Genomic DNA, 10,181 nt, shown 5'->3' on the forward strand with positions numbered 1-10,181 from the left:
AATCGAATTTTGGATTTTTTCAATTTTGGATTTTCAATTTTTTAATTTCTAATTGCGGGTTTTTCCAATTTCCAATTTTGGATTTTCAATGTTGAATTTTATCAGTTTTGGATCTCTGACTATTTTCAATTTTCAATATATATTTTTAACTTTTTATATTTTAGTTCGACATTGTTTTACTTCTTAATTTTAATTTTGTTATATTTTTATCTTGACTGGTATTTCCGTACTGTCCATTTTTTTGTCTTCCTAATTTTTAATATTTAATTAGTCTAATATTTTATCAGACACTGTCGGAACCTATAATAACCAAACACTGGACCTAGCACAACAAAAAATACCTCACAGCACAACATATAAGGCGTTAGTGTTCTATGTCTTAATTGTTGTTGGAAGTCCACGCGATTTCTGGCAATAACAGGCGCATGGCAAATTGTTCCAACACAACACAGTCTGATAAAGCCGTTGATCTAATGTTTACCTTTCGTATTGATGGTGAAAGAGCCGTTAAGAAAATCGCAAGTAACAGTAGAAAAACCTGCAATTATATTTACGGTATATTAATCTATCCTCTAATTTGGCTTACACCCACTAACTGAAGTTAACCTTTCTCGGACATACTCAAATTATGTTAAAGCTTCAGGCAAATACAGTATGCTTTGCTGAAGATTTCGGTAGCTCTGAGTTTTCAAACGAGGACGGTACCTTCCAGTGTTTGTCACAGGCTGTGATAGGAACACTTTACACAGTAAAAGGAGAAAGTGCTGTAAACGGTCACATCTTTATAAAGATGTACCATCGCCACAATTTGGGATCTTTCGACGACAAGCGAAAAGAAGCGCATCTGGATTAAATATCTTTTTACTTAGTACCCATTTTTTACATAAGAACAAACTAAATAAGAACATAAGGCAATAAATAACATTTGAAAACAAGTTAAGAACATTTTTGAGTTTTTAATTGGTTTTCCTACGAAAATATTGTTGAATTAATCAAACTGTTTGTTAAATAATTGTTTACCTTGTTTTTGTAAGAGGCGAACGCCTGCATACAAATTCAGCGTTTTTTGAAAGAACTATTTAATTTTGAGTTTTCTGTATATAATTCTGCACAAATTTTTGCCAAGCGAAAAATAAAAACACACAAAGTGACATTTCCTTTTTAAAATTTCGATTGTTTCCTAATCCTTGCCTTTATAGCTTTCTATTGTTTTACATATAACTATGCTTTTTTCATTACGACAACTTTGGCAACGAGAAAACAAAGTAACGCTTTCGTTGTACCTCACATTAGCGGAACCAAAACCCAAAAGTATAAGTAATAACTTATGACTAATTTTTACATTTCTAACGCTAACAGTTGTAAAGCCAACTATATTGTCTTAACCCTATTCGGTCCGGGGGGCGGATTCCGCCCTCCTGACGGTTTTTTTTAATAACTCCTGATTGCTTTGTTATATGGCTATGATACTTACTGAGTTTTAACATTAGACACCTGCTTGCTAAATTTTTAGGTCCCATACCTTTCAGAGGCTTTGATATTGGCTATTACTCGAAACTACTCCTAAAAATTTCTATGAAATCCTTATAATGGGGAAAATATAATAACTCCTGTTAGGATTATCCTTAGAACTTGAAACTTGCAACACAACTTTGTTTCACCAAAAAGAATCATTTCGAATAATTTGGACACGTGACTCATCCGATTTCCCGATTTTGTCGGACTTTACCCGAAAATCGGAAAAAACGGATTTTCGGGCAATTTTTGGCAATTTTTTATCCAATACATGGAAGATATGTTAAATAACTTTTATTTAGCTTTCAGAAACTTCAAACAGAATGTAAAAATTCGCTCTAGAACAAAAGTAATTATATTTTAAGCAGATAGTGGCATTTTTAACAATATTCAAGTTTCTGATGACGTCACAGAAAGTGTGCTGACGCAAGCAAAAATTTATTACCGCCATTTTGTTCTTTTTATGACGTACTATAAGTGTGCCAAGTTTGATTCAATTTGAGCAATCCTATAAAAAGTTATTGAGGCCGGTCATAGTATGTTCGAAAAACCCCGGACCGAATAGGGTTATGCTGAGAATGATCATGTGAGAATGGTGTGCGCAAAATAACGAAGTGAACGCAAACGTGAGAAGTATAATTAGTGCCGCAATTAATCTTTACAAATGCACAGAATAAAAGCCCCTTTGGTTGATGCGTTTCAATGTCTCATTTGCAAAAATTTTTCTACACCACCGATTAACTCATCATCTTGCTGCAAGCAAATTCTCGGTTGTGCGAACTGCATTTTAAGGAGGAGCGGAACCCACACTGTCGTTTCATTCATACACTTATACTGTAGAAAATACATTAGAAGTCCTTAGAAATATTATACTAGATAACAGGAAATCTGTTGTTTTTACTTAATGTTTAAATTTGATAGGTAAGAAAAACACGATAATGTGTCTAAGAACATGTCATATAAGAACATAATAATTATTTTTTTATTGGTCAAAATGTGAAAAGGAGTTAATTTCATTCTTGACTTTACCAGGCAAAAATGATTTTGTTTATAAAAAAATTTTTGTAATTTGTGAAGAACATAAGTATAATATTGTAAGTTCTAAAATGCTGAAATTAAGAACGTCCTAATCCTAAAAGTTCAACGTATTTAAAGAAAACGGTAAATAAGGCCAATCGTACTCAAAACAAAAGATATCCCGATATCGATCACGTGAGAAAAGAACAATAGAATAAGCCAATTAAAAAGCGCGGTCAGTATTCTGACAGCATTAAAATCGTTTAAGACCCAGCTTAATTTTCCCCACCTTAACTATTTCAATTTCCTGGTGGTAAAAAAAGTTATGCGTGGGTTAATATTTGCCACTTTTATAACACATTAGAAATAATTCAGTCAAGCCTGTGTGGCAGGTTTTTTTATTATGCCGCAAAAAAATCATTTATACAGCTAAAAAAAATATACATTAAAATATGCCTAAAACAAACAGACGTCTGGAAATGTTAAGGTTGGTTTCCAGGCTTCCATTTAGTTTGCCAGAATTTTGAGCATAAACATCGTGTTTTGTTTTAGTAGCCTCCTTGATTTTTGTGGTCGTGTTCCAAATGTAAGCAAGAATGCTTAGCAAAATTAAAAAATATTCCAAATTAGAGCACAAAATACCGCTATTATTAAAGAGACTAGCCGTTAACCCGTGGAAAAATCCACGGGGTCGCCTGCCCTTTATATATCGCATTTCGTGTTTCCGCAACAGGACGCGGCTTTCGCGGACAGCCAGACAAAATACGGCTATTATTAAAGAGATAGTTGGTGACCGTGGAAACATCCACGGGTTCAAACGGTCTTTTTATACTGCCTTTAGTGCGTCTCTCTACTTGGGGTACCATTTTGCGTGACGGACAGACGTATACGGGTATTATAATATAGATAAGAGTAACGATAAAAAGGCGGCACGTAACCTTTAGGTTTATTCTACCCAAACTCGTCCCCAGCGCCTTTTGTCTTTTTCTTTTTACTGAACAAAAGAAGAGACAAAAGACGAGTTTGAACATACACGTTTTCTTATATAAGAATGTTTATCTTTTTTAAATGTTACAATCCGCGTAAATCTATTTTAAGCTTTATCATTTGAAGTGATTTTATTCGTTGAACAACTCGTAGTTTATTTTAGTTAACCCCATTATAAAAAACAAAGCAAAAATTATATTCAGTGCTAACACGTGAAATAAAAAAGATTTTGAAAAAATAATTCCTAAATTGACCGGATTCTTGTTGACAAGCATTTTTAAGACTCTGCACCTTAAGTAATAAAATATCACTAAAATTTCAGGCTCGCCATTGTTCTCATTTTTTGCTTATTTTTGCAGCAATTATCAGCATTGTTCTTATACCATTATTCTAATCAAAACAGTGTATAATATAGAAAATAAATGTTCTAAAATAGTGTTTCTTAGTAATTTTCTTACCAGATGGGAGCAGGACAGAGGGAGATTGAAATACAAAGAATAATATTTTACAGTTATAATGTATGCCTTAGTTGCAATGTACGTGTCAAGTTAATAAAATGCAGAAGAGATTTTTGGAAATTGGCTATAGTTTGATTCGCTAGAGATCCAAAAGAGGTCAGGAATGCTGTAGCGGCTTCTAAATTCTTGCATTCTTAATTATTGACGGCACGCCTCCGCCTAAAAAAGAAATTTAAGAATCGAGCAATACGAACCATACGGACAACCTTCTTGCAGTGATTATTACATTTTCTTTACAACAGTCTCGCTGTAAAACACTAAGGGGTCTTTGGAACCAAAATGTCTTGTTAAATAAATTGATTTAATATAAAGAGATACATCAATAATTATTTAAATGTTTATGACGATATGTACCTGGAATAGGGTGATTATTCCACGAAGAAGTAGCCATCTGAAGACCATAACTCGCTACCAAGAAAGACACAAATGATATCCAAAATTTTGTATATATACCTCTCTTACTGCTGTTGCTGTCAATCTGTTTATCTCTAGTGACTTCCACTAAGTCAAAGTGTGTTTACTGCAAAATCCCTTAACTGATTTTTCGCTAAACCCTTTTACTCCTGAGTATATGGACTTAAGGTAAATTTATTTATTATTTATTATTATTATTTAACGAATGTTTATACAGGATTTGCATGTCAGTATATAAAACACTGTTATAAATATGCGTCCTGAAAATAAAATGTTAAAAATATTAATATTCATTTAAAATGGTTATATACAATAGATAAAAAGTAAATATGTAATGTGAAGATTATGTATATTTGTACGGAATAAAATGAGAGACAAAAAGAGAGAAAGACTATATCGAGAAAAACAGGGAAACAAACTAAGAAACTGTCACAAAACGGTGCACTATATAGAGTCCTCAGTTGAAAAAGAATGTTAACACAAAACTCAAAAAGATTGTGTCAAAAGCTAATATGGAAAACACACTCACAAATACACTTATCAAACAAAATGTGCTTGACACAAAGCTTTAAATTCCTCAAAAATTTCACATTGCCTAATTCCAATGGGTAAAGAGTTGAATAAACTCACACCCATTGAAAAGAAGCTTCCCTTTGCAAATTCTAATTTCACTTTAGGTATAAATAAAAGAAAACCGTTGTTTCTTGTTGTTCTTTGATGACGCTTCACAGTGAAGTAGTCTTGAAAGTTATCACAGACATTACCATCCAAACATTTTTTAACAAACAGCACAGCTCGTTTTTCAATTTCTTTTCTGATCTCAGGAACATTTTGTTGAGTCAGAATTCTAGCACGATTGTCAATGGATTCGAGTCTCTTTATTTGAGTATCACTGAATTTGAGCTGAACGTTACTGCAATAGGATAATCCTGGTAAAATAATAGCTGTGTAGATCTTTCTAACAGCATCCGCAGTAAGACCCATTTTGAGTGAACTTAACAAACGTAGCTTGTTCGAAGCTCTTTTGTAAATCGTGTTGAAGTTTTCGTTCATGTTCAAAGATTGGATCCAAAACAGTACCAAGATACTTATAATGTGTAGTTGAAGATATTGGAACGTCATTGTAATATAAATTCATTTGTCGTGAATACATCGAGAGTCGTTTTTGAGTTCCAAATACCATTGACTCGGTCTTTCCTTTTCTGAGATTTATTACTAATTCGTTATCTTTGAGACCTTATACCAACCTTAGAGCTGAAAATGAAGAAATATGAAAGAAATGATAATTTTTCTGAATAGTTCTTCTTAACTCAACATTTATCGTAGATTTCGAAAATGTGATAAGTTTGCACTTAATTCTGATTCTTCTTAAAATAATATGATTATGAGTGACGCAGGTGAGGATGAAAATTGACATTTTCACAACATAAGTTCTATTAACATTTAGCATATATCTTCATTCCCCTACCTCCCTCTTGTTATGGTTTGTTCCGAAATGCTGAAATCTGTTATTCCGTCAACGGGAACACGGAATGTGTTTTTCATGACGTCAGTATTTACAGCAAGGGAAATCGAACAGGGCAGATAGAAAAGTGAAAGACAAAAAAAAGTCAAAGCAAAAAAATTTACCTTCAAATTTCAAAACTATCAGTTATCTGTCCAAAATATGGCTAAAGATTCGAGGAAGAGACCAAAAGGTGATAAAGGAAGGTGTACAAAGACCAACAGCAAAAGAAGATATAGCAAAAAAGGAGGTAAACTGCTTCGAAAGCTCTCATCTGACTGCATTTTTTCTGTCAACAACCGTTTAATTAAACAAATTGATGGTTGTCCTATGTGTGGCCCTGTATCTGTTGTATTTTCCAATATATACATGAATGAGAAGGAAAAGGATGTTGTTGATCTTGTAGAACCGGCTCTCTACAAACGCTATGTAGACGACACTTGTGCGAAACGTAAAAAAGATGTACCCGATACTCTCTTTGAGTCTCTTAATAATTATCACCCAAACATAAAGCTGACAATGCAGATAGACCCCCCTCGTTTCTTTGACACTGAAATTATTCACTTTGGCAACAGTTTCAAAACGAAAGTTCATAGAAAGGAAAACAAACTACCTATACACTGGAAATCAGCTGTACCAAAATGCTACAAACGTAATTCGATTCTAGGCGACTTACACAGAGCCTATAAAATTTCTGATTATTTTCAAGAAGAAATTGTTTACATTAAATTTAAGTATAAGAAAGCTGGCTGGCATGGTTTTGTCTATAGTGTGATAAGAGATTTCAACAAAGAAAAGGAAGAGTTTTTAATCCCGAATTGGTTATTGAAAGAAAGAAAAAAGATTTATTTCACTTTTACCTTACTGCCAACGAAATGAAGAAGACGTAAAAAAATTTCTTAATAATAAAAAATCGTGGGACAAATGAGAATTTCATTTTCATTGTGCTCTGGAGCACTATGATGGTCTGAACATAACAAAATGTCTTCAAAGTCCGAACCAGCTAATCATGTTGCTGCGAATGATGGACACTCTTTTTGTTGGAAAATTTTAAGTTGCGCTCCTAAAAACTGTTTAAGGCGGAAAATTTTGGAGGCATTCTATATAAAGTCATTAAGGCCTATTCTTAACGAGCAAGTTGAATCTAAAAAATTATTACTTTTCCATAACGGCGTGACGTAAAAATATAATTTCTTATTACGACGTTAATGTATTTTATTTTCTATTCTACTCATCTCATTATTCACAGTCCTTTGAGAGTTTCAGCAAAATTTTTATTATATATATAGTGGCTTTATATTAACAGTACTACTTACCTGAAGATGTTAAGTTTTATTTACAAAAAGCTTCGTGTATTTTATTGTAAATTTTATATGTTCTTTTTTATATAATAATCCTACTATGGCGAAGAAAACAATTTTAAAAAAGGAGGTGGTATGGAAAAATTAAGTCAAAACAATCTGTCGAAACAACAACCGGTCGACATGTTGAGTCGAAAATCAATCCAGCGTTAATGAAAATCCAACTGATATAATTCCCTTAAACGCTGAAGAGCCACAAAAACCTTTACCTTTAGACTCATCTATTGACAAAATATTGAAGTTGAAGTTGATAGACATTGAAGTTGATGTTGCCACAGCAGAAGAGACTTTCCTCTACCTCCGCCGTCGGGAAGATAAAAGAAGAACTGTGCAAAATCCGCAAAAGTCAATTCCGCAAAAAAAATTCCGCACAAATTTCTTCCGCAAATAATTTCTTCCCTTAAGGTACCTGAAGAAAGAAAAGGCTCGTTTTGAACTCTCCTACGTATAGCGTTTATCGTTATATTTGGTCGTACTTATAACATGGACTGACCAAAACCCATTAGAACGGACCAGAATCGAGTACGAACCAAGCAGGAACCCACCAAAATCAAGCACGAAGCAAGCAGGAACCCACCAGATAAATATAATTTATTCAGGTTCAACGCCGAATTGTCAATGTGTGACCTGGCATTGAACTCCCCGAAGAAAGCTCAATAAGAAGCGTATAGTGTGCGACATGGTGAGGTGGGACGCTTTAGTACATGCATGCAGTATATCGTTAATCAGGTGAAGCGCATACAGTGTAGCGCGTAGTGTTGTCACTTTTTTACAAAAAATAACTTTCCCTCAACAATAGGTGAAATAAAAACAGAGTTAACAAACCGTTGTTACTTCATCATAGCAAAAACAATCGGTCAATATTACTTCTTTTTGCGGAATAAGTTTTTGTTAAAGTTAAAGAATTAATAGTGATATTGGGCTGAGTACTTAGTACAGTTAAAATCCGTTGCACAGGCGTATAGGGATAATGCTCTTTCGAAAAAAACCAGGTAAACAGTGTTGAACATTTATATAGGTTGTGATTCCCGAAAAAGTATAAAAATTAATTGTGGGCTGACCTTTTAGTATAGATAAATCACGTCGCACATGCGCTTAGGCGTCACATTTTTTTCAAAGTGGGCAAAGTGTTTCGTACAGTTAAATAAAGATGAACAGGCGTACAGGCCTAATACCATTTTTCAATGAAACTTTATGTAACGATTTAAATAAAAACACAGGAAGCAGCTCATCGTTACCCAGTTCAGCGAAAAGACTTCACTTTGCTGACTAAGTTGTCATGACAGTAATAAAATGTGTAGTTACTTAACTACGCTTAGCATATAAAAATCATCAAATACGAAATTTCATGGTAGCTAGCTAAAAACTGCATTTGGCCACTTTTAAGCTATAAAGAGCTAGTTAAATAGTCACAACCCAAACACAACAATAAATATGGATATACCAAACTGAAAAAAACATTTAAAAGAATGGGAATAAACAAGGCTAGAAATAGCTTCACCTAGCAGAGATGCTGCCTTCAAATCTACGTTCCTAGTTAAAGTCTTTAAATTGGTTTGTTTAAAATTTATACATTGCTAGAAAACGTGACAAAATAGTCATCTTAACATGTGAAAACATCAAAATAAATATTCCTATAGATACAAAGTATTTAGAAGAGAAAAAGGTTAAAAGGACACAGACACCATCGATACCAAACTGAAATGGGCTCCGTAGCATGTTGTTTATCTGCTTCTGACGCGATTCCGAGAATATTCCAAAATTATGTTGCGTCCAACTAAAAAACGGAGATCCGTAAAAATTGGGGCCTGCACTATTTTTCCGAAATAAGCTGTGCGCAACCATTTTGAACAAAATACGGCTATTATTATGAGATAGCCGGTATCCTGTGGAAAATCCACATGGTCACCCGTCATTTATTTTTAGTATTTCGTGTTTTCGTAACACGACGTATTTCTCACGCACAAACAGACAGACGGAATACGGATATTATTAAAGAGACTAGCTGGTAGCCCGTGAAAAAATCCACGGGGCAGCTCGTTCTTTATTTATCGCATATTTCATGTTTCCGTAACACAACGTTTTTCTCGTGCACAGACAGACGGAATATAGCTAATATTAACCCTATTCGGTTTAATATTTCCTGGCAGGATTACCTTTAGAACTTGAAACTTAGAACTTGCAATACAACTTTTTTTATTAAGAAGAATGATTTTGCATAATTTGGACACGTGATTAATTCGATTTCCCGATTTTGTCGGATTTTACCCGAAAAACGAAAAAAACTGGATTTTCGGGCAACTTTTGGGACTTTTTTATGCGATCCACGTAAAAAATTGAAAATATGTTAAGTAACTTTTATTTAGCTTTCAGAAACTCCAAACAGAATGCAAAATTTTGCTCTAAAACAAAAGTAATTAAATTTTTAAGCAGATAGTGGCATTTTTAACCAATTTTAAAATTCTCATGGCGTCACAGAAAATGTGCTGACGCAAGCAAAAATTTATTCCTGCCATTTTGTTCCTTTTATGACGTACTATAAGTGTGTAAAGTTTTATTCAATTTGAATAACCCTATGAAAAGTTATTGAGGGGGGGATCCACCCCTCCAGGCATAGTATGTTCGAAAAACCCTGAACCGAATTACGGAGTTTTATACCGTGCAGGTCTGGGAACTAACGAAGGGCTTGTAGGAACAAATTTTTATATCTTCCGCAAAGCGTAAGGCATTTGCTAAGAAAAACATGCAGCACGCAGAGAATTATTTACTTGTTCCTTTGTATTTTCACTTTTTAAATTGGTGCGATATATTAATTTTACAATTATTTAAAGGAAGGATACTCAGTATTGACATAAAATTGTATAT

The sequence above is a fragment of the Hydractinia symbiolongicarpus genome, chromosome 10, assembly GCF_029227915.1.
Source record: "Hydractinia symbiolongicarpus strain clone_291-10 chromosome 10, HSymV2.1, whole genome shotgun sequence".
Taxonomy (NCBI): domain Eukaryota; kingdom Metazoa; phylum Cnidaria; class Hydrozoa; order Anthoathecata; family Hydractiniidae; genus Hydractinia; species Hydractinia symbiolongicarpus.